This window comes from Bombus fervidus, chromosome 7, assembly GCF_041682495.2.
Source record: "Bombus fervidus isolate BK054 chromosome 7, iyBomFerv1, whole genome shotgun sequence".
Classification (NCBI taxonomy): Eukaryota; Metazoa; Arthropoda; class Insecta; order Hymenoptera; family Apidae; genus Bombus; species Bombus fervidus.
In genome coordinates this window covers 10,505,290-10,532,155 of record NC_091523.1, presented here as the reverse complement: position 1 = coordinate 10,532,155, position 26,866 = coordinate 10,505,290, and the positions used below count along the sequence as shown (strand labels likewise).

General features: G+C 41.5%; 1 protein-coding gene across 1 annotated transcript in view; it reads left to right on the top strand.

The window, feature by feature from the left end:
• The window catches only part of Scgdelta (sarcoglycan delta), a 218,123-nt gene that overhangs the window by 4,544 nt on the left and 186,713 nt on the right, over window positions 1–26,866 (top strand). The gene's annotated exons all lie outside the window — the stretch shown is intronic.

The following is a 26,866-nucleotide window of genomic DNA, read 5'->3' as shown; positions in this document are numbered from 1 at the left end:
TACTATTCTTTATAAGATTATTATATGGTATACTATATTTTATACCATGTTTAAAAATTCAGGAAGTCTTTACTAGACTGCGGATTTATAAGAAATTTTAAAGTCTAAATTACATAAAATACACATAATTCGAAAAAATATATAAAATATATGTTGTATAAAGCAATGTATAGCTTTCTATAATATTAGGTAAACCAATTTTCTACCGAGGTTTATTTTTTTAATTATATTCTCAAAAATATGAATTTGCATAAAAATCCGCTTTGTATTCTTCACAATTTCGTAGTAAAATTTAATTTCAATTCCAACCTACGTAATTGATGTTGCAAGTTTCTTCTATGAATTATTAAAAAATTCATGAGTTACCTCTTCTATGTCTTGTACGTTTATGAAAGGAAGATCTTTTCATAGTTACTGGCTTTATCGTTTTCGACTTTAGTTGAATTGTTATTATATATTATTGTAGCAAATTATAGAGGACATATAACAGAGTTTATGACCCCATGTCGGTAGCCCTATAGAATGTCTTTGGTCACAAACGATGATCAGGTCAATCGCGATAAGGACCAATGGTCGGTATAGCAGGAAAGCGCGCGCGGCATCTGGTAAAGCTCGATACTTGGCACTTACGAATCTAAGTGAAATTAAATGTTATAAACTGAATTTTATTAATTAAAATAGTAACTTGTTATGTCTTTTTTATTATTTCACCAATGGTTTATTAGAATTGATTATTTTAAAGGTGCTTAGAAGTGTACTGTTATCAATTTCGTTCTTTAAATTTTATCTCATTTTATTTTATTTGTTTTTATAATGTGTGTCAATACGGTTAATGTTTACACGAAATTTTCATTTTTATAGTTTTAATTAATTTGTAGTTCCATATATTTCAATCAACTGTCTTGCTGAATACGTGTGATTTATTGAACAAGTAACATTAACTATGCTTATTTATCGTAAATAATGTCATTCCTATTTATTATTTATTCTTTATTAAATTTGGAGAGTTCGAGGGTTGTCTCATTTCACTACATGTATTATTCCTATCTGGTGCAGTATTTTGTTAAGCTTCGATGGCTGACTGTGGAGGGTCGCCACTATTGCATCTTTCGAGACTCGTGTATCGGTAATAAAACGATTCATGGCGCGTAAATTCTGCACGTGAGTCGTTCATTTCTACGTAACAAGTTCGTGGTGTATTTCGCGGTACTGTAAAGATTGTTCTTTATTATCCCATTAGTGTTTTACGCGCACGCAATGTTCGTTTCACGTAGAACACATAGTAATATTGCATAGGGTGTACGACACTCGATTCCCTCGGTTTTTGAAGTTGACACGGCTTGTCGTCAGTACATTGCCAAGCAAATTCGATTTCCTTTCGTCGTAAACATACGACGAAAATGTGGTATGGTGAATACGTTGTATGCTATTACGATTTATTAAGGACTCTCGAATGCCTGAAGTTTCTCGAAAACTGTAATTTATTTTATACAGTTTACGAGTCGCTCACGCATTGTTTTCCATCTCGCGTAAATGGAAATGTCAGAGTTGTGGTCATAGTAGTTTCAAAGTCTCTGGAACACCGACATTTTCGTTCGTACCTATCATAGGACAAGGAATGCCATGGTGAGAATGGTAAGTGTTCCTCAGTGATATCTGACGTTTCTATGCAGTTATGGATGCAGGAATACATACTTTGTAGTGTTATATTAGTAACATTTCATGGATAATACGAAATGATCTTCTGGAAATAAAATAACAGCATTTCTATCGTTCTTTATAATTATTTGCAATTAAGTCTGACTTATAGTTTCCTTATTAGACTTACTTTTTCTTCCTATTCATCCTCTGCATTTCTGTGATCTTTAATTGATATCGACGATTTTCGCGCATTGACATTTGCACGTGAGATCAGTTAGATCTAGATAGACCCTTATATTCAGAAGTTCAATTAAAAATTATAATATTAGTGGATATTTCATAGCGTAATTCCTACGATACCATTCAGTGTTCTATAAACTTTTACATTCGTATACGATAAAACAAATATGCTTGTATTTTCTACCACTATGTAGCTTCGAAGCGAATTTAGTCGGTTTAAAAATTTATCAACGACATGGTATCAATTTTTCTCCTACTATCGATGTAATCTTTAGTTTCTGTTATATACCTTCAAGGAAGATTCATTAAAAAAAAAAAGCAGAAGTTTCAGCATAGCCCTCGGGACTGTTGGACCAAACATATCTCAGCATGAGCTGGATGCAAATTGGCCTGCGATCGGTATTCTAACCCAGACTCATCTATCGGTCAATCAATCTTCCCCATTCACTCGTTTATTCGCGCGGTTCGGCAATTCTCGAACGTGTCGCTGACCAAGATCGATATTTCCAAATTTTCGTATCCGGGTATATCCCCAGGTCTTTGATCCAGAATAGCGCGCATACTGCGGGACTACATCGGGATACGTGCTGGAACGAGTAATTCGTGGTTCGGCAGAGTTTGACAGTTTGCTAAAAAGCTCTCTGTACCCGCAGGAGGTGGTTGGCAGTCATAGGATGCGTTATGCCGATGTATCGGCGTGCGCGTTCTCATCTATGTGTCTTCTGTGCGGGATCCGATACGAGGGTACGAATCTCCGCATTCTAATGCTGGGTTCACACCGAAACTTCTGACCGTAAAGAGACGATTAGCGTATTCGAAATTAAATGTTAGTCGTTCATTTTAGACGGTCTCACGATTCTATTCGATTCTAATGCAATTAGTAGCACCATTTCATTTCGCAATCTGTTCCTTTGCATTTGTGTACAATATCGATTGCTATTATAGCTTGATCATCAAGTGACACTTTTAGGAGTTGAGGTGAAACAGAGGGTCACAAAAGAATTTGTGGGATATCTTCAATAGTCAATTGACCGATCGTAACATGTGATTTCTGCGGTTTCAGATAATAGTCTTAATGAAAGAACATAAGCTGGAAGTAGTACGTGAACGGATATAATGATGCGGATCAAAGTATTAATCTTCTTTTCGCCTATCTATTTGGCTCGAAAACTTCATTTTCGTTACGACTGAAATATCGAAAAGTGGAAAGTTATGAATGTTGGGCGCGTTGGAAAGGCACGAGATGTTATAATTAATAACATGGCGCGGTTCATATTTAATTAACAGCATCGTATCCGGTGTGGGATAATTAAACCATAATTAAATCAATATACCCATACTCTATCAATATTGGCGAGGCTTTACTAATTATCAGGTAACACTTGCAGCAATATAGGTGGCAATCGATGTGCTAGGCCGATTACTTGTACGAGCGTAATGTTGAACGTTTTTCCGATGAATGGAGCTTAATCTAATGCGAGAATCTGCATACGGAAATTTATCCTTAGAAGAGACACCATTCCGATATTTGATGCTACGTGAGAATGTGGCTTAAGCTCGTACTCAGCCGTATGTAGGCGCATAAACGAGCGTATTAGCGCTCGTCCCCGGTCTCGTCCGTGAATACTCGCACACGGACCAAACACACAAGCTCAGAGATCCTACGAATATTTGAGTAGCGAATGTCTAAGCAGCATCGGGTATCAACTGGCAGTGTGCGCGTTGTTCCGACAGCGAGTGGTGACGTGGGAGAAGTTAGTTTCGTGAAGCCGATGAGTAAGGGGAGGAGATACCCCGTGTTCCTCTGTAAAATTACATTCGTTTCGCGCTAAACTTCCGTCGTTATACAAACGAATTGTGAGAAGATTGGGAGGGTTAGTTAGTTGGAACTAACTAACTGGTTTATGATCGCAACTCTTTTCTCAAGTTAACTTCCTCGGTAGCATTCGATTCGGCAAATAAAGACGAACGATAAACACATGGCCGGAGAAGTAGCTATCTTTTAATTACCTTGGCTTGCGGTAGACAACAGTAGAAACATCTTTTTAATTATGGTTTATAATGACGGAAGGGTCGGTGTGGTTATTGAAGAAAAACCAGCGTGGAGAAAAAAATTTATTGTGGTTAAAAGCATGGTTGAAGTAGTTAGCTTCGAATAAAACAACGGGAAAGTAGAGGCAACCAGGGTACGCGATATTACCGCACGCTTCGAGTTTACGTACTGAGCTGAAACAAGGTGAGAGCTTTCGGGGCTCTCGGTGAGCTTTAATTTAACTGCTGCATACGTCAGACATATTAAAGATACTAACTCTCGGACTCTTATGTAACCTCGACGGTGTTAACCGGTCCGTAGTTCCTGGAAACTGGCTCTTCCGAGGCCCTTATGAAATTTTACATCGGGCTAGCATTACTTGAACATCCCCTTATCTGATACCTTAGAATTTGAAAAGAAAGGTTACCATCGAATAACTCTATCAATGTATTAAACAGCAGACTTCGCAAAGGGTTACTGCCACTTTCATTCAAGGTACTAATTCGAAGAGATCCACAGAGGGATTCGGTAAATTTACGAAGTCTACTTTCTTAGATGGAATTTGATCGAAGAGACGTAATCAATTCCCGGAAGAAAAAATTACGTTAAACGCAGCGTGCTAATGGTAATTCGTCGCGAAGTCGGTAATTAGAAATTTCCCGCGGTAATGTTAAAGCGATTGGAGCGGGCGGTTACAGGCATGCATAGTCTGGTAGAATAAATTCAGGAACAGTCAGTCCCCTTGGTTTCGAAACGAGATTAGAATGGTAACTTTGTTCGCCAATCAGCTGGCTCAAGAATTTCAACTCCACCGAAGTGGATTTCTCCAGAATTAAGGTTACTCTTGTTATACGCTCCGTTTGTCTCGATCGAAATAATACCGCCCGCGCGCCCAAGAAACCTGAATAGAAGACGTACAGCACGCCGCAAGTTCGATTTATTTGGCCCCGTTTACACAACCCTTTCACGTTATTCCTCGGAAGCTCGCCTCGTCAAATCGTTCCATCGAATTACAACATCGAATTACGAAACTCGGTTCGTCCTTCCGGCATGTCGTCGCTCTTATCTTTTCCTTGTTGTCTTGGCATCGCCACTAATCGACTCATAGTATCGGCGCGTCCCGTCTTTATTACGGGATTCCATGCAGAAATTACTTCTATCGTAGCGACGTCCGGAGAAAAGCTAGGTAAGATCATACAACTGAAAGTTGGCGCGAGTCATAAACGGCAGAGAGAGTACGCCGCTTGATTATGGAAAATCCCCTGGTGTCTCGTTCTTCGCCTGTGATATCGGCGTCTTTCCCTCTGTCCTCGTACACATTCGAGACATTGCGAGCACACCGGATGTCTTACGTGGATCCATGGGTTGGCATACTCGCAAGTGGAGCAGACATGACCGCGAGGTAGTGTAGAGGGATGGTAGAAGAGAAGGAGAAGGTAGAGGAAGGGTTTGCACCGGAGGACGAGGAGAAACGGGGTGGCGGAATCACAGGAGAATGGACCACCCCCTGTTATCAGCTTGGAGCCAGCCGCCTTCCCAAGCCGACAAATTACTACATCCCCACCATCGCTATTCTGGTACCAAATCAAGCTCCATACCGGACACCCGTGTCTCTCCGTGTCCTTTACTCTCAACTGAAAGATTCACTGCCCTGATGCTTCACTCGATGGAGCCTCGTATCATGGCTTACAACTTGAAAGAGACATCAAACAATCGCCATCTTATTCTATCTAAACTTCTTTCTCCTTCGAAACAATTGATGGTGTAGGAAGACAGCCCTATCGATAAGAATCTATTTCTTGCCTGCTAATGTTGCCACGAGTTTCGTTTGGTTTATACAATTATCTTCTTTGATATCTTTACATTGAAAAAGTGAATGGAAGGTAACCGGTGTTTAGTTTGTTGTTAGTCTTCTTTTTAATTATCAAAGAATTTGTAGATTTTTAGGAACATCTTTAAACGTTTCGTCAGGAATAATGATGCGTGAAACATTCTTTTAAGAGATAGACGTCTCAACAAAGTTTTTCCTTGCTCGCTAAACGTTCGTTTTCATAATGAGACGAAAAAACTTAGATTACCCAGGGACGATAGGGCAATTGTAATACCTTTTCTTGTCTTCCTTTTCGTCTTTGCGGATTACTACCGGTTACGGACACGTACAAGGTATTCGGTGCAATTCTTCGTGGAACTCCGCGGTATTTTTCAACCGATAACGTATTGTTAATAAACTCTGACCATTTCTCTCGACTCTGTTCGGCGGATGGAGACATCCCATTCAGAGGAGGAGGTAGATAAAGAAAGAGAGGAGAAGAAGGCGAAAGGAGGGAGGCAGTTAGGGGGTGGAGAATGGTATGCGAGGTAAGGTAGGATGACGTCGAAACGTATGGCCGCTGATTTATAAAGGAAATAATTTCGCGAGCGCAATTTCTTACGTCGGGTATGCGGCAGCGTACAGCTGAACAGCCATGGGGGCTCATCTACCGTTAAAATTCATTACTTCTGCTAAAAGCGGCCTTTAATATCGTGCTGCAAAGCTGAAAAATCTTTTTTTTCCTCTTTCGCTTTTTTTTTCGTTAGGCAGGCCAACCATCGTGGCGTACCGCGGTTTCTGTACTTATACGTTGGCGTGTACGGATATGTATGTACATCGAGTGATTCCACGCGCACGGAACGGGCAGCGATACACGTTGCCCCTGTATTCGTCAGAATGTTTTCGGAACGCCGAGGTTATGTCGTCGCTACAAGATGATGTATATTTACGCGAGCAGCACCCGAAATTACGCCAGGGGTAAGGGGGATGTATACATATTTTTCTTTTTTCTCTTCTCTCTCTCTCCTTTTTTTCTATTCTCCCCTGTACTTTCGTAATTCAACCGTTTTGCCAGCAAGTAGAGCGTTCGCTGTCCATACAATAACCCGGGCCAGCTGCACTAAAATTTTTATTGTTCTCGGCGAAGTTATGCGTGGGCTACTGTGCGGAGCAGGGTAACGAACCGACTTTTCTCGCGACCGGCAAACCAATTCTTCGTTTTTCACTGTGGAATCGTTTATCTTGTGAATGCGCCGGAACAAATCCACGCGTTGATATCCGCGATATGAAATTCTCGGCCGAGCAAAACCGACAAAATTTAATTTCTCCATTATCGAATGGTCACAAAGTGGAAAACCTGCTTCGATTCTAACTTTGAAGTTTCGGTCGATACGTTTTCGGTGGTAACGGAATATAGGCATATAAAATCGAAGGATACTCGAAAATCTCGAAATAATTGCTAATGTTTATGACACAGTTGGAAAATGAAATCACGATGACGCGTTTGAAGTTTTGTCCCTGGGTAATGGATTAATATGTTTGTGATAACGAAGCCGCAGCATTATGGACCCAAAATACAGTGCCTTCAGCCACGAATTCTTGATGAAATACTTAGACGCGCTTTTCCGCACCTCGTTTTCGTCGTTGTCGCCCCTGAGAACAAACAGACTGTTTTATAAGAAAGACAACACAATGTGGATAGTGGAAAGAGTGGGGTAGCGGAGAAAAAGGAAGACATGGATTCGCGAGGAAGGCGGTGGAAAAGAAGGAATAAGAAAGTTGATGAAATATTGGAGAGCGGCTTAGTCGGGACAATATTCTGTTGTAAACCGTTCCTTTTCCGCGCCAATAGATATCGCTATATAGCGTGCTACGCGTTTCTCTTGTATCTTTATTTCTCTCCCACATTCTTGTTATTTTCTCCACCCCTCTTTGTCTTTGTTCTTCTTCTGATATTTCCATCTTTTGCGCTCTCATGGTCAGAAATCCTTTGGATTCGTACAAAATGAAAGACCGTTAGTGAAATCGAAAATTCGACGTGGAAAATGTGCGGTTGGGTGGATGCACAATTTATGAGATGCAAATGTAAGACGATAAAATCGCGGATGGATAGGAAAACGAAAGATTGGTGGTAGAGTTGGAAATTTTTCGACCACGTTTCTTTTCAGTTTCATCGTCGTCGTAGTAATTGACGTCGAACGGACACTCGATTATAGATCGTTCGGCTGTAATTTCATCCGTTTGTCGAGATCGTTCCGAGTGTCTGGAGTACCATTCATCTGTAGGACGATTCCCCTTCGATTTGCAATAAACGGCTGGACATCTCTCTTCATCGTTCGCCCGCGACGATTCTTTCCCCGCAATTAAATCGAAGGGAGAAATCTCAGGCGAGACAAAAGGCATCCGGCTTCTACATTCCTTCTTTGTAATTTGCTATCCTCGTCCGTCTCTTCTCTTCCTACGGCCGGATGATGGAGAACCAGTTGGAACAAGGGAAGAAAGTCTCCCGAGCTCGTATTTACGTGCCAGTTCAGCAAAGTACCTCTACCGCTTGTAACACTATCGAACTATCCACTCCCAAATCGTTTCGAGTAGTACGACGAACCATTCGGGAATAAATCTTTTGGATTTTGACCTTGATCTCGTGTTGCATACGCAATAGAATTTGTAGATTGATCAAACAATTTGACATAGTCAGTCGGTTAGTAGTGGAATAATTAATTAAAATTTCATTCAAAGATGCTATCGTCGCAAGTAACTTTTCCCGGGGAACTTTCCGAACGTTTCAACTAATTTTCCTCCCCTTCGTACCCATCCATTTCATCCCGGTTCAGAGTTAGGTAGTCGAAAAATTTGGAGCGTAACCGTGTCGACAACCATGAGCCAACTTTTGCATTCGGAGTTCGTTAGAGTCGTATTTCCCCCTCGTCTCCCACGAGAGACACCGAAATTCCTTCGCATGGTTGCAACGAGGACCGGGGTCGAAAGTAGAAAAGAAATAACGTACGACATTCGGCGGATGTGACATTTATTAGACATTAAGTAGTAATACCCACGAATGGGACGGACGGGACTAGCCGGGTAATAAGGATGGGCTAGGAAAGCCGTCATACTAATTGTAGTAATTCCGGCATCCACTTTGGATATTTAATTAAGTTTCCGCTGACAAGCATCTACTTAGTGGAAAGGGGCAAGGCGGTTCTTACATAGCGACGCGCTTACTACTCTCCGCTTCCATCAACCCTCTGCTTAGCTACTATGTAACCTACCGACCTGCTTAACTGCCGCCTCGAAACCTGCATCGTTCACAAATTATTTAGTACCTTGTTATTTGTGCCTCTCTAGTCCGAGTAAAAAAGTCCGATTTAACATAACATTTACGGTCGAGCTTGTGAAATTACATCTGGAATATTTTATGCGATCAATTTGTCGTCACATCTGAATACAAATACAAATATATATATGTGCAATATTGCTAAAAGTATTAGAAGAATGAATGAGGGAAAAATATCGAACAATCGACATGAAGAACATGTGTTACTCTTAGAATGTGCCAAATTCTACAGTCAAATAACGAGCAAGATAGTTGTCGAGGGTGGTCACAGACCGTTTCAGAATGATTTACAGAGGATGGAATCGGAAGTGAAGAGTTCGTGGAAGCGTGGCCAACGCCTAAATATCGCGGTAGACGATCCTTCTACCGGGTGGCGGCTGGGACAACGGTATTCCTTCTATTATCTATTGTCCGGGCCAAGATTTTAGTGGAGCAGTATATAAGAGGAGCTAGACACGAATGCGGTCTCCCATTCGATTCCGTAAAGTATGAAGCTATCAAAGCCAATGGTCCGAAAAGGCCGGCGCAATTACCAATAACTCTTTGACATGCTCCGTCTACGTTTCTTTTTCCACTCGAAACATTTTCTCGTTGGCTCGCGCCGGGGAATTCGTCAGAATTGTTCGCGGAAATCGAACTGACCTCCGTACGTCCACGGGAATAAATGTAGTAGATGCTGCGCCCGCGAAATTTTTCCCTGCGCTAGGTAAGAAGAGAAACGCGAGGGAACGCGTGCATCATCGTGACCCCGTGGCACGAAGTCGAATCGAACGATTCTATATTCCATGCTTGGGATAAGGATATTGGGGAATGGGTAGGAAGGTAAAGGAAAAAAATAATGACGCGAATGGAGGAAAATGTTGGTTCACGGACCGGTAGCCACCTCCTCAACTTCTCGTTTCTTCGCAAAATAATGATTCTTCCTTAGGTAGCGTTTTTTCGAGTAGCAGACAGAAACTTTGATTTCGCGGGCCGATCAGGTCGCGGCGAACGAGTGCCCGGCGTCGAAGAAGGACGGTAGTCTCTTTTCGCTCGGATGAATTTCTCGAGTTAAGTAATCCCTGCTCGTGGATTCAGAATGGAAACAGTGCGAGCGCACGGATAAGAGGGATAAGGATCCTCTAACACCTCCTTCTGCTTTTCCTCCTACTGCTCTCGTCCGTCTTTCTACTCCAGCACAATCCTCCGTTCCCTGCTTCTCTCTACGTATCTATAGATAGAGGGAGAACACAGCTTGGGAAACTCGTAGCTGCCGGTCTGATATCAAGCCACCATTGTTTACCGAATATCGAGATTCTATTGTGGCCTAATGGAGGAAAAAAGAGAAAGAAAAGAAAAAGGAGATCGGCGATTCTAAACTCAGTGGCTGATCCTTGATTCCGAATTTGGTTTGCGATAATACGTAAATTGATTTAGGAAGTAAAAATAACTTAAAGATTAGGTGTGCTTGAGCAGAATTTACACAATGGATTACTTTGGGAGAAGATGGAAAAAGAAGCATATGTATCGATGACTGGTTTCGTGTTTTATGTTTCCGAGCTCTTCCAGCATTGACAATATCAAGAAAACGACTCTATTCCTCTAACCATCTTTGCTAATTGAATACGATAGAACGCGTATGTAAGAATCCTCGCGTGTCTTTGCTCGACACAGGAATGCTATTTTGGTATTGGTTTGTGGTCTGAGAACAATGAGAGTATCTCGATACGTACGTCTCGATTCATAATACACGCCGAGTAAAGTGATTGACATTGATTATCGAAAAGTATTATCTACTTTTGATTAAACGAGTTAAGAGCACGTCTCGAATTACAGCGATCGAAAAGAGAGATAGTGGAAAGTTTTCTAATTGAGAAGAACAAATGATCCATTTCACGATCCCGCGCTTCCGGTGTTAAAATAACCCTAGGGTTAATGCGATTTGTAGGTTAGACCGAAGAGGGTTACTGCAAATGATCAATAGGCTTGTACGGCTGAGATAAGAGAGATCAGAGCAATTTCCACAAGCGGAAGACGACGTTTATCATTCGAACATCGAAATGATGAAATAATTGAAAAGTATTACAAGTTTCTAAAATATGTAATTACAGAGAATAAGAATGATAGCAGGAAATAAGAGAGATGAGACTAATTTGTAGAAGTAGCCGCTTACCATTTGAATATCAAAATGGCGAAAGAAGCGAGAAACATCAAGATTCTCAAATATGTAATTACAGGGAAGAAAAAGACGAATATTTTCGAAATTTATAGAATTTCCCTCATTGTTCCTACCTATAGCTATTTTTATAAAACGATGGTGGTAAACAAATTTCAGTTTTCCAACGTTTATCGCCTAACTTTCCACGTTACCTACGAACTTGCCAGGAAATTGTTGCACGCAGCTGAACATACTGCGCGTGTCATAAATTAGCCAGGGGCTCGTTAAACTCTTTTCCAAGTTGGCGCGTGCTAGCACGGATTTTCCCTATGAATTCAATTTTTGTTCTCTGTATGAATACTCGTAATTTGAATTCGGTTTAATTACTTGGTCTCGCGAGAGCTTTGTATCCAATCAGCTATGTTCAATAAATCGCAGAAAGCGAACCAGAGACGAGAAACAAACGTAAAAAATGAACGGCATGATCGTGGAAACGCGAACAAGTGGCGGTTCGATTGCGCGTACATTGCATTAATTGTGTCTATGACGCGCGTGTTGGAGCACAAAGGGAGTGTACATCTAGCGGTACAAATGTGGTCGTCCTTATGTAACCACGTAGCCGCTTCCTCCTATAGTCATGCTAAACAACGTAGCTAGTCCGTACAAGGGTGTTACAAAGTGACGACGGTTTCGTGTTTGTTGTCGGACGTTGGACGTCCATGAATAATTAATCCGTTCGTTTCTCTAGCTGTCTGATGTTACAGCGGTCGACTCCAAACGCTTCGCATTATCTCTGAGCGAAGAACGTGTGTGCATCGTGCAGATCGAACGAGACGATACTTGCACTGGCATTGACTTTCCGACAGACAACTTCTCGGCTAACCAGAGTCTCACGATTGATTCGAGCGATTAAACGTTGCGCGGGAAAGCAATTGCGAGAGTTTGGATTAATTAAGGTTGCTCGTTCACCGGCTGAAAACGGGCTGAAATTTTGCCGAGGACTTTGAAAGTTTCCAAAGCTGCGAACGTATTGATTCTACTTGTAAACGGCCCGTTAACGATCGCGATTAATCGACGAATAATTCCGACGCGTTTTCGCGGAGAATTGGACGATTAATTATATCTCTTTGACGAGAGCTCACTTGTTTCTCGGTTCCATCGGACACGACGCGATGACGCTCTCATCGGTTAATCTATATAAAGTGAGAGATATTAATCTAGATAGAAGTATCGTAAACTATACCGATACAATTGGGTATTGTAAAAAATAAACGAACAACCTGACAGATTTGAATTAAAACAGTTATTATTCTGCCGAAAAGCACAAGGAAGCACTACAATATTCACGACCGCCAATGTACGTTCACGTTTTTCGATTACGTGGAAATAGTAAAAAGACAGTTTTAGCAACGAGTAGCAACATTTAGTAGCATGTATATACTAGAACGAAGTTTAAAGCCAGATGGAGTACTGTGTAATGGGATACACACGTATTACGTAGAACGACCGGAAGTTCATACGTTCTAGTAGTCTTATTGACAAAGTGAATAGCTGTTACTTCTATGTATGATGTATGTTTTATATTAATATTACTATTTTCGAAGCACTTTGTTGTTTAATATCTCGATATATGATCTTTGTATCTCGAAGAATAATGTCAATAGTTCAAACTGATTTAATTATACGCAATAACCATCGATTTAATCAAATGATCAGTTATCCTCGAAACTACTTCCTATTTAGTAATAGTCTCCTCAGCAAAGAAATCGAAAACTCGATTTATCTTGAAACTCAGCGCGTTAATTAAGGGGACAATTGAATTAGCATTTGTAACACGTGGATGAGCCAAGCTGCAGCGAAATTTCAAATCGACCGGCTACAATTTGGACGAGCATTAAACAGCGTCGTATCATGCATAATGCACGGAACATCGCGCGCCGGCTGGCCTTTCGAATATAAGTGGCCCGCGCTGTTCCTTTCCTGTCCCTCCTGTATCCCGGGCGTCGTTTCCTCCGTTTCACTCGATTCGTCGTCCCGGGTGCTAAGTACCTTGGGAGAGAACAGACGGAGCAGGCTGAACAAGCCGGATTACGGATTAGGATCAATTTCGAGTAGTTCAGAGATATGCACTGTTTCACCCGCGGCACCGAATTCATTCTGCCGCGCTTCCTCTGTTTTAAACGCTGTCACGCTTTAAGCTTGTCGCCTCCTTAAAATCTGCCTGGTAGCTTCTTAGTGCTTCGAAACGAAAAACAGATTGACATGGCCTACTATCTGATGTGCCTTACTTTAGCAACGATTTGTAAAATATGATTCCTTAATCGTTTATTTATAGTAAATGGTAGATTTTTGTAAATTACATTTGAAATTAATTGAATGGATATTATTTATATTTGGATGTTTATTGCCTGGAAAATTTGTGATTGTTTTACTTTTAAATTTTATCGAATAATCGAGGATATTTAACATCAAAATTCTTGATCTCAGATTATAAAACTTGTGTAAGAAAAATATATGAAGAATGAAATATATAACGCAAGGAGAAAAATAAGCTTTTATGGAAAATTACGAAAGTTAGTTATGGTGTTAAAATTTCAGAGTTACGATATTGCAAGTAGTATATTTCAGAGTTACGATATTGCAAGTAGTATAATTGTGCATTCATGTCACTGATAATCACTTTTTTTTTTTTTCAAAATTACTCTGTTAGAAAAAATAGTCCTGGGATGTAAATAATACAAGTGTGCATCTATGCCACTGATTAACCCAAATTATTTTGTGAAAAGTAGTAGTCCTAGTTGAATTGCCATACTGTAAGTAGCACAATCGTGCATTCATGCCGTTGATAATCGATTTTCCAAATTATTCTGTCAGAAATAGTAATCCCCGTATTAAAATGTTAAAGCTGCGATATTGTAAATGACGCAGTCGTGCATTAATGTCATAAATAATCAATTTTCTAAATTACTTTGTGAGAACGAGTCTTGTCAAATAATATTACAAGAGAAGAGAAGAGAGGAAATTTCAGGAAAACGTTGTTCGAATAAAAAGCGTTGTTGGATACAAGGAATCGTTTCTGGGCAGGTAGAGCTTGTTTGTCGTTCGACTCGTTACGCGTGCAACGACGGCGTTAACTAAAATCGAAGTGATTTCGCGCCGGCAGGAGGCGTCCACCGATCCAGACGAATAAACTATCGGAATATTGAAACATCGGTTCCCTGTGCAGGTGCAGTAATCGTTCATGGACAAACGTGCACGTGCGCAAACGGCTCGCGTCCACGTTCTTGGCCCTCTGTGTGCGCGTACACTGCTATAGTCACGGGAAAAGCAATCATCTCGGCCGGACGCAATCAGCCTCTAACACACGTTCCATCGCGTTCCACACGCTGCTAGGCGGTCCCGATTTCGACCTATGTAAGTCGCCTTCTGCGACACTCCCGTTATATGATGGGCGTAACGCGAAACTATTGCTTCGTCGAATGAATCGTTTTGATTCTGACGGTGTACTGGAAAGATTGCCTCGAGAAATATTTTTCGTTAAACAACACGTTTCAATGCCTCGTGTATGCCATTACATAAATACGATGAATTTTCGATTTAGTATGTTTGATATCTCCGGGATAAGTAGATACAGTAAATATGTAACAATAGTGAATTATTTCGTAATTACTTGGTATATGATTAACACATACAGAGTAGTTAGTGATATGTTATACAACCGATCCGCGTAGTTGCAGCGATCAATTTCCGATTACTGTGTTATAACATACAGACATAAATAAACACGAGTAAACATATGAAAATGTAAATAAACGAATTGACAGTGTGGCAATTTCCATTCATACGTTCCGCGTTTTGCGTAGAAGAGAGATAATAAATGTTAGAAATTAATACCTAATTTTGTATCCTCTCCTATTCTATCTTTCGGACGAGAATTTTCGTATTACGAATTCCGGGCGACTCGATGGAGCTGTTAACATTTACGTGTCTCCCAATTTTCGAAACACGAAAACCAAGGTAAATAATTAAACTCGGGTCGGCGAAGACTAAAGATTTTCCGAGGTTAGCCAATAGAGAGCACCGGGCGGTCGAAACGCATTCCCGGTCTCTCATGAAATTTCTACGTTGCTTTCGTTGGCACTTTTCTCTCGTCTCGTCTCGCCACGTGTATAGTTCTGCTGGCCGGGACTTGGCTTAAACGCAAACTAAGAAAATCATGTTACCTAGAAGTTTCTATTCCTAATAGAAGCGAGCTCGACTATCGGCTGGAAATACCAGTAAGAAGCTGGTAGAACGCGTTCGAGATCGTCGATTTCGAATGGTGTTAGGAGCGGCATGAAATTCCATCTCGCAAACGTACACCGACACTGGGAAATTTCGCGGATGGGGAGTGTAGGCTGCGGAAACAGGTTGCAGCATGGAACGAAACGTTTCTCTTCGCGGTGGTTTATGTTGTTTAGGGGAAACGGGCGAGTTGATGTCTGACGCAAATACGGGATGGCTTGTTCGCGGGGAACGCGCCGGTAAACTTTGGACGACGGCAGTTAACCGGAATCAGGCCGAATCGATTATAACGGTCGGATCGTTGCCGCGAGATAGCACGAATCGACAAGGGGGAATTTAATGGAAAACTCGTTGTGCCGCGTCTCGTCGCGAGCATCAGCGCGCGTTGCCTTCGTGCCTGTGTTACTTCGCTAACTCGAGTTAGTTGGGTAGATGTGTACGTGTGAGAAGGTGCGAGAAGAGAGAAGAGAAAGAAAAAATAGGAACGAGTCACGACGCAAAGGGCGAGAAAGTAAAAGAGTAGTGGCGAATGATGGCGGAGGATGGCAAAGGAAAAGGGGGAAAGTGTCGTTGACTATAGGAAACTTGCGACTTTTTTTGCTCTGCTCGTTAATGTGAAATTTCTGAAGGAAGCGATGGAGCCTCCGCCGGATGTCACGTCACCGACTTTCAATTTCCGGAACGTGGCCAGCGGGGAGTACTACCGTGTCCCTACAAATGAGAGTCGCTGCGTCTTCTGCCGATGATGCTCCGTATACGCTTCAAATTGATTGTCACTGCATCGAAGGTGCAAGATGTATGCCGGTTTCTCGCGTAAATCGATTCCCGGCAGCCATCATAGGGACGAACTACGGGTTCGAGGGTCGATCGTGGGCCAAATATTACTACTCCTTCGCCGATAGCGACACCGATGGAATTTTTTTCTGACAACAAAGGTCTTCTTTTTTTCTCCCACGCTTCCGACGCAGAAGCGACGTGACCGGAACGATGGTCGCTTCTGAAAGGACGAAGCAAGGAATTAATACTCCCGCGTTGAAATATGAGAAACACTCGGTTTTAATTTCGTGTCAGTGAAAACGAAACGTCGATTTCTCGTTTTTATCCCGTTTTTCTTCGTAACTAGAAAGAGAGAGAGTGAGAGAGAGGGGCGGGGGGATGGGAAGAGAAGAGAGAAAAATGATATGAATTCAAGCGTGTAAAAGTTTTACCGGAAACTCGTTCAGATTCGTTTGTAATTGTTGCGTTTTGCGTGGTCTAAAGTTATGTAAGAGCGACACCTCATCAACCCTCTTTGTCGGACTATTCAATGACGTACTTAAAGGGCTGCTGTCTTGGGCGTTTATCAACATCGGAAATAGCTGTCCTGTCTGAACATAGCCCAGGGTCAGAAAGGTCCAATTCCTCGTAGATCACAAATAGTCTGCAGTACACAGAGAATGTGCGCGCCGCGCCGTCCGGAAATTTGGAAGTTGACGTTGCTTTCGGGGGTTAGGGGATGCGGTAGGGTGCACCGAGTTCGCCGACATTGAAAAACCGATGGAAACGCGTAATTCACGATGGATTTGCGATAAATCCGAACCGATGAACGACATAATACGGTGACCAGTTAATGGATGAGACAGCGGAGCTAATTTGACGCGTGTACTAGCCGAGCTTGGACACTCTATCGCGCGTTTATTAGCGCAAAATGAAAATACAATGACAACGTGCTCCACGATACGGGGAAAACAGCCATGAAATTTTAGTGGAGATATAATTGTGTTGTAACGAATAAACATCATTTTGTAAAATAATGTTGGCTTTATGTTTGCACAAGTAAACTTACTCGTTTATAAATAACGGAAATGCATAATATTGCGGATTGTAAAATTCTTTCGTTCGACAGGCTATTTCGGATTTACTTCTTTTTCTTAGAACGTAATCGGTAATTTCGGTGAATCGTATCAAGTCCTGTCTAAAAGCTTCTTATCCAATTCCCAACAATGTGCCATAACACCTAATAGTATTCCTGTGAATACCTTTTTTGTCCCCTCTTTCGGCGACAAGTTGCGGGATCCAGTTTGCCGTTGTGGCAATTTTAATACAGTCTCTGAACCGCCAGGACAGTATCGCGTCGCGAAATAGAGTGCCCAGTGAGTGTGCGGGCCAGATATCGTGTAAGTCGGACTTAAACCTCTCTTCGCCACTTTCGCGGGACAACTTGCACCCCCTCAACCAAGAGAACGACCAGATACCAAGCGGCCAAGCACCTCTGGTTTTCATTTTAAAAAGCCTTTCTCCACTTGTTCCGTGTTGCTTCATTAATCAGAAAATAAAATTGGAACGAATTAGTAAATAATTTCGAGTATAATTCTGTCGTACCTGTTAAGGGAAAATGATAAAAAGTTGAAAAGAGTCGCGTGAAATTTCTGTGACAGTTTTCTCTCATGAGAATATAAACTATATTATAATAGGATTATTTCGTTATGATCAGGTAAACTGTGTTAAATTCTTTTCAGGCTTGCATATGACAAGTATAATCTTTAGTAACGTGGTGTAAACATGATATCGAATTTTATATAGAATGTCTTGCAAACTGTATTCGACATTAGTCATTCCTTTTGATAGGTTTGACACGAGCGAAGTTATAGACAGCGCATAATCACCTGCTGATCATTATTCAGCCCCATTCATTGCGTTATCGTGTTCGAACCGATCCGTGATTCGATCATGCAATATCTGGTAGACCATTTGTAGTCATGGCGCTCTATCGGGTCATCGTAATAGTTTCCATAATTCTGAACTATTTACAACTATTTACTACCATTTACTTATTAATAACATATTATTTTTATTATTTTTTAAATATTATTCCACAATATCAAATTCATTTCTAATCCTGCACGTCAAATTTCCTTCGCAATGGAAGACGAATTTTCCGAAATTTTGCAATCGATTGTACAATATTTTCTGTGTCAGGTAAAAACTCTTCCAAATATAGGGGATTTGGTTGGCAGCAGTGTAAACGCACATGCATACGTATTAGAGACACATAGAAACTAAAATAGCGATGTACGGTACAGAGGCTGGCATTGTTGTCGAGGTGAGCTCGCTGGTAATGAAAAGAACTCCAAACTCTGTCTCTCTGTACTTTACCCTTTCTCGTTCTCTCTTGTTACTCCCTTCGTCCAATTTCTATCTTTCTCTTTGTTCCTGTAACTGGCGTTCTCTTCTTTGCCTCGTTCACCATGTTCTTCTTTCTCTCTTTCTCTCTCATTATCCCTTGCGAAGCCCGGGCGAAGAGAAACGAGCATCCGCTCCCGCCTCTCGTTCTCCCTCGTTCGACTCGGCCTCTTGTTTTAATCACAGCGCCACAAAGTACGCCATTGTCTTGCCAGTATCGGTCTGAGAAAGTATCTCAAGAACAGCACAGCCATCTGTATGCACGGTCCAGCGAGAGCTGATTGTAGAAAAATCCGTCTGGGAAACCGCTTGGCTCATCGCCGAGGGTGCACCTGTTTCCGCCGTAGACCGCTAATCGGGCCAGATCAAACATAAAGGGAATCGTTGTCTCGCGAACTGTTTCATTATGTTCTTCCCTCGGTTTCGAGTGATTCGACGCGCTTTTTTCCCCTTGTTCGAGCTAAATCGACGATGACGACGACGATGTCGATGTCGATGTCGATGTCGATGCCGATCGGCCGTGTCCGTTTTTCGATGGTGCGCGTGTCACGAATACCCGATACGACTGTACGTCGCGGCGTTCTGCTTTCACGCGCAAAATCATCGGACGCAGAATCGGGAAACGTAAATCGTACGGTAAATAGCGCGTGTACGTGACGTAAAACGTAAACGCGGTTGAAAAGGTTGTCGAAACGAGGCTCGGAAGCGTCGCATCGGGAAACCGTTGGACGATTTCAAACGATCGCTTCGTCGCCCTCGGTACCTGTGAATTGTATCGGTTTTCGAATGGATATCGGCAAATCTGATGATATGATTGTAATTTCGTTTCATTTATGTCGTTGGAAATCAAACGTGCATACGACTATCGGGTAGCTCACGGTCCACCGGCATAATCTAGGACAGAAATTATCGAACTGAAGCTGTTCGCATGTGTTCAAGATCATCCTTGCAACTCGGTATTAATAACCGAAACTGGGTAATCGAGCCAAGATCCTTTGCTGCCTTTGATCTCGAATGTTGTTTCGAATCTCGCACGAGATTGATTGCAATACGCGTGGAAGCGTATGTTGTTAATTAGCCGGAATTGGTACGCCCTATTTATCGGATCGTATCGTTCAAAACTACCTTAAAAATCTATTTATGGTTATGGAATATCGCGTTCGAGTTTCAGTCAGGGAGAAGTAACAAGTTTAGTTCGCCAGTATCGTTTCCTGGGTTTGTCGTTCATTGGTGACAACAGTTGGAGCGTAGAAGCTTTTTTAAGGCATATAGATACCGACTCGGTTAGGAGCGTTCGATTATGCATTGCCAGGGTAACGCGAGACGCAGTGAGATGCAAGATTCGGAGACAAACGCCCTTAAAGGAAGTATCTTGGTAGCTCGAGGGAGCGAAGCAGCGCGAAGGGTGAGGCAAAGGTTGGATTGGCGAGAGGGCAGGGGAGGACAAGTAATTTCCTTGGCAGAGGCGTGAGAAGCATGCCGAAGGGGGTGGGTAGAACGCGAGAAGGTGGTCCAAACTAAACTAAATAATATTGATGGCCAACGGAAATTGAAAGCCGTTAAGGTCTTCAGCGTTGTGGTGCGAAACGGCGTCGCTGCATAAATAAGATGGTGTGCATTAGGATTAGGTCAGTGTCTCTCAACGTTCGATCGGTCCTTTTTTTTTAAAAAAGTAACGAAGCAAATATTATTTAACACGTTTACTATAGGGACAAAGTTATTTTCCAGTGTTAGAGAATTGACCCGTGTTATTTCTTCGTACAGTTATCAGATTTTCACATCTTAAGCCAGAACTTTGAGATATAAGCGCTCAAGTTTGGCTGTTAATTTCCGATGACTCGGTGTATCAGCTTCTTCTAATTATCAAACTTTTAACGAAACTACGACACTGGCAGAATGTTAAATCGCTCGCTCGACTAACACACAAGCATCGGACATTATTAATAACGCAAGAGAGGAAAACAACGAAATCCTTAAAAATCTTCTACGTAAAGCCCGTGAAACATCGACTCGGACCACTGGATGCTCTTCAGTTAGCATATTTCCCACGAAACATATTTTCTTGGATGAAAAATAGGGAAGATATTTAAGCTACTAATTTATACCAAGCCGGTCCGCTGGCCACGGATATATACGAAAATATAGGCGGGTGGAAAAAAGTCGGTACGTGGGAAGAGGGAGGTGACGGTATTAGAGAGATTATGATCCCAGGAAAAGCACGGTCAATCAGGAGATGGGAGACCGAGATAGAATAGACGGAGAGAAAGCCAAGCGACTTTCGAGCCGCACCACATAGAAACGCCGAAAGTTTTCACGGAACAAGGCTGGAATCGTTGGTTCATGCAAATTTGACGTAGACGTATAGCGTAAATGCTGAAAAATGGCTGGCTTAAAATATGCGAGAGTGTACGGCTAGCGATAGGTGAAACTGTAGCTTGCAACACGCGTAATAAGTCGGTCGATGTTTCAGACGGTCTTCTTTTTCTTCGCCCAACTAAGGTCTACACTGTCTCACCAATCAACAGTTTAGCTGCATGCAATGGTGATTCCTGATCGTGTCGCCGATCGTTAACTATATATTTCGTAATGGATAAAGATAGGGATAAAATAACGGCGTCACTCGAATGTAGCTTACAAGTTTTAAATAATTTAAATCTTTATAAATATCGCATATCGTAAAAATTCGCTGTTATATTCAATCGTGCAGCAGTTCGCTAGAGTTGTTTTACATTTAATAAATCCTCAAAGCGATAATTTCAATGGTCAAAAGTTCCACTTGAATGCGTTAGAAAACGTTCCCTTTGTTCCCTTTACGTTTTAAAATCCCATCTAAAGTGGCCCACTGGTTTTAACGCAGATAGGTCACGTTGAACGAATAATTGTTACATTGTACCACGTATATTCAATTACATTAAAAATACGGCTTCTAGTTCATCGACAAACGCCGCGTACGGTTCGTTAATTAAGATTGTCCGGTTAATCAGCGTCAAATGTTCCCATCACGAAAGTCAGGCCAGCCTGTTTCGCATTTCACCATTCATACGGTATCTGAATATATTTTCGAATTTTATAACGATCAACAGGTTAACGGATACGCATTTATCCCTGATACTCTGCACATTCGTGTCTCGTGGAGACCGTTTTGCGATTAATATTCGATCCTCGTTATCATATGTTATTACCGTTTAATATTAATTGCAGATTAGAGTGATTTCATTGGCTCGAAATAATTATGGTGATCGTTGCTGAAAAGGGATGCGCTTACCTATCGCAAGCTTCTCGTGTACGTAATTCATCGACGTGTGCGTAATTCATCGACGTGTGCGTACATGGTACCTTCGAGATCCAAAGGAATCCCACAATCAGTCATTCGAGATATCGTTTAGGCGCACCGTGACTGAAAAGGGAAAAATCTCGCCTTGGCTTCATTATCCTGACAATGGCCGAAGCCACGAGGTCCAAAGCGCAATTCTCTCAACGCGACTACCTTCTCTTTTCCACCATCTTCATTTCTTCGATGCCTCTTCTTCTCTCGACGTTTACCTCACCGAAAACCATATAGAACCGCGCGTACCACCATCACGTACCATTTTCCCACCCTTCAAGCCCATCTCGACCGGCCGATGCACGCATAATAGCAGCGAAGCTGTGCCCATAAAGCGGTATCCCATCATAAAGGCCTCTTCAATCCAGGGAACGTGGAGAAAAAGGAGAATTGGAATGAGAATACTCCTCTCCATACTTCTACCCCTTTCTTGAGCCTCCATTTCTTCGTTTCGTTTTTTTTCTTGCTTTCTTTTTCTCTTTATCTCATTCATTTGATTTTCACATTTTTCTCTAATCTTCTGCCTCCTTCTTATCCTTCGTCCGTCTCCTTGGTCTTTTTCCTTTACAATTCGACTGCGACGGTGGTGGTAAACGTTTATGGCATTACTCGAAGAAACGCACGGACCTCGAACGTAAGGGGAAAGAAAGAAAAAGATATGGCGCGGCCGGATAAAAATAACAACGGGGAAGAAAATACAACGGAATTGTTGATCTTTTAGCGAGCTGACGCTTTTAATTCACAAGGATACCGTCTCTTCTTAATTATGTCCCGCCGTCGCTCCCGTCTCTCATCGCCCGGCGGCTTCTCTAATTCTATGTTTTGAAGTTTCTTCTCGCCCTTACTGCGAGGCGGCAGCTGCTTCCGCAGTTTTTCATCTGGAAATTTTCTATTTTCCGCCGACCACGGGGATTTTTTTATGATAACCTTCCGCCTCGTCCCCGCGCCCCTTTTTCGCTAGCACCCTTCCCCTCCGGTTTCGTTTAGTCATATTTTTTTCTCTCTGTCGATCCAGGATTCCGTTCTTCCGCCTGAAATACGCACGCATAACGCGTTTCGTTTTAATTCCGTGCAATAAAGCCGTTCGAAATCACCTGACTCATCGAAAAGACGGTTGACGATAAACAACCAAAGGGGGATATATGATTTTCAACGATATTATATTCCGACCGACGTTGGATATAAATTTTTATGCAATAAAATAGCCGAGCTCGCGAGGCCGGTGAAGAAATAAATTCGACTCGATAGTATCGGTATCTGCTTCCATCTGAAAGGGGCTATGTCGTATAGATAACCCGACGTAAATGCCACAACCTTGTCCTTGTCGTGTTCGCGGAACGTAATAAAAGATCCAGGGAATTCACGAAGGAAAGACGTATAGTGGGCGCGTATTGCGATGCGAATCGTAAGAGGGGTACTGAAAGAAAGTGACAGAGGGTGAAAGAGGCGGACTGTCCCTGGCCGTAGATAGGGACCGACTTACGAGCGGCTTATGTTTCAATTTGTTCAACCTCGAATAAAATCGCGTTTTACGAGACATCGGGACACCATCGTCCGAGAGCAGTTCTCCTCGTTTCTCTCGGTGAACCATGAACACCATTTTTTCCCTCGTTAATAGAACCCTGTTAGCAGTGGCTACCATGGAATCCACGGACCTCCTCGCTGATTCCTTAAATTCACGCTCTTTCCCTTGTGAATCGTAGAGCGAATTAATCCGCACGTCTCTTCCGTGAAGCTAATTTCTCAACAGCGCGGGGAGAAACGAATTCACCACTTTTGCGCAACGGATTAATTTTCCTGGCGTTGTAGCGTATCTAGTATTGCAAGAATTTCTCGAGATTCTTAATTAATACCACGCAATTGCAATTTGTTCTTAAAGTATCTACATATATGTAAATATCGAAAGATCATGAAATCGTATTTCACAATGTTAGCCAGATTATCAGATTTTAAGATGTTTTAATGGGTTGTTCAATGAAATTTCATAGTTGTTATTAGTTATAGCTGGATGAATTGAACGAAAGTAGCGACATTCATTCCTTTTAAAGTAAGAATCTAATCGAAATTATACTTGTATGTGAATTTCATGTAAAAGCATCGTTGGAAACGATGTCGTTTTCGAATTCCACTGAACTTCATCCAGTCGTTCCAACTTTTCGTGGTTTGTAGAATATATACGAAGGAGAGGGAGGGGGTGAATGGGAAACGCTGGACGCAAAAGTGACTACGTATTGAGCTGTATCTGGTGCGAGCAATCAACGACGGAAGAGACAGGATATTCTCGTGGTTGTTCGCGAAATGCACGATCGCAAAGATCGTTCGTAGCCTAGAGGTATCCGCAACGATCGGCCCAAAGTACTTCCCCGTTCGTGGGCTCGATTCGTCGTGAAATCTATTCATTCCTATCGTTTCAATCCCACTCTCGTCTCAATAGATTCAGACGCAGTAGAAACAGTCAATCAATCTGTCTATTCCTACTCTTGGCTCTATCGCTTCACTGTCTGGCTGTAGTCTACGATGGTACGCTTTGCAGATGTACGAAGCGTAGGACGAAGAAAGCACGAACGGTAAAATGGACGTAAGAAGATAAACGGGACAAGAGAGGAAAGGCGAAATGAAAGGATTAAAAAAAAAAGTGAAAAGAATAAAAAGTCGATCGTACATTCTGTGATTGGTATTTTTGAAACGGTATTGTCTCATCTTTGTTAAAATCATTCTCTTCTGTTCGAATCGTTCCGCTGTATCTTTTCATTCTTCTACCTTTCTTGATCCCCATTACTCGCGTACCATTTGTTCGGTGATTTAATCGATCGAAGGCGTTTCGACGTGCACGTTCCACGAGATCGAGGATGCGAAAATGGAATCGTGAATCGATCTTCAACAGGTACCGCTGCGTCTCTCTATCACGGGTCGACTAATATGGAACGCAGGATTTCAAAAAGAGGATCACTCGTAGATACGATGGAATTGTCGAACGAGTATATAGGCAAACAACCGAGGAGATCGATACGAAACGAACATGTCAGTCGATGCGGAATAATAACGAGATAAAATAATGGCGAGGCGCGGCTGCGTGTAGTACATTCTTCGCTTGTACGCTGAATAAACAAATTCTAGTAACGATGCGACGTTACAATTTACATGCTCCTATTGAGCATTCGGAAAGATACATTCGAATGGCAGTGTCCCTTGCAATGTTCCGGCTATGTTGCGGTTAATAGAATCTACGATATATCTATATCTGTATGTGTAGAATTAACAAGTTCACCGATGGAGCTTATTAAACGAGTCTCGCAGATACGATCCTTCGTGAATATGACACTTGTCGCGCGTCGACTTGAACGTAGGGTTTCCGAGTAAAAAGTAGATGATAATGCGAAAAAACAGAAAACTGGTATGATCCTGCAGCGTAGAACGCGCGACCGCTGTGCTGTGAAAACGGAAAGTTTATGGAGGAAGGACGCGGGGAAAAAAGTTGCAACGGCCGGCTGGGGGAAGGAAAGTGCCGCAATATCGTTCTTGCAATTTCCTTGTTTAGGTGACGATCCATTTTATCAGGCTGGTATTAACGGCTATTATTTCTGTACCTGAGAGCCAGACTAACCCAAGTTCATTTTTTTCAAGATTGAGTTATATACTCCATCTCGCCGTTCTTTTTTTCTTTTTCTTTTTTTTTTTTTTTTTTGTTTTATTAGGATAATAAGGATCTCTCCTTCAGTTACGTAGTAAATAAAGGAGATATAATGGTGTACAATGTTATCCCGAAGCTGGATAAATCCAAGTCCTTTTCAACTACGATTTTATTTTAAACGAGTGCTTTTAAGGTTCAAATGTAGTCTGATTACAAGTTTGAAGAGATAGTTTATAATGTATCATATAGCAGCTAGTCTCTGTCAACAACTTTTACAATATGCCTGCTTAAAAATAGTATGTATTTGATGGATCACTGCGATTCTGGAAGGTTAATTAATATTTACAGCAGTTGTTAGACATAGTTGACGTAATCAGTTAAAGTTTAGAGTGTTTCGATAGTTAGAAATTTGTAGAAAGCTCAAGCCAGATACAGTCCACTCACTTAAAAATATTAATTGAGTTATATCGTAGCACAATAAATTTAGATTTGAATAGTGGGAGGGAATGGTATAAAAATCCTACATTACTCAGGCATTAGGTCATCGTTTGGAATTATTCGACGTTCGTAGTAAGGTATTGTTCGAAACTTGTATTTTTCTTTTAGTGTAGTTTATATAAATGGTTTTAAACGTTACGTCATTGGAAATAATTAGAGACATAAATGATAGTTCCCCGGTGAATAATGGAGATTCTCTTTAACGACCTGTTTTTATTCAATAGCAGTAAATAGATCAAGTCGTTTAATGCGCACTATAGAAATAATAAGAAGTATTATTCAGCATACAGTATTATTTATTATACGTATATTTTCCACTAAACGATATTTATAGAAGATTTGCCAACGAATTTTCGTAACAAGATGGTTCTTGTGGAAATCGATGGAAAATTAAATAAAAAATTTAAACAATGTCCCTTCGTTCCAACAAATTCGATCAGTTTATATCACGACCAAATTTTATAGATCATACACAGTAGCAGCTCTGAAAGATATTGAAGTGTTCTTATCAGGTTCTATATATTCTATTGTTATGTTATCAAATCTTTGTAGCCATCTCAAAGTATTACTAAATAATCCAAAATTGAGCTTAATTAATTATTATGCACATCACTGCTACGTATTTGTTTTACGCTGTATGCAAATCAAAGAAAATTTTTCGCCCCAAAAATTGATTCACTCTGGAAAATGCACAAATCATTTTTGAAAAAATCTTCCGCGACATTTACCTGCTATGTTTATCGAGTCCCTTTCTTCGTCGATCTACTTGAAT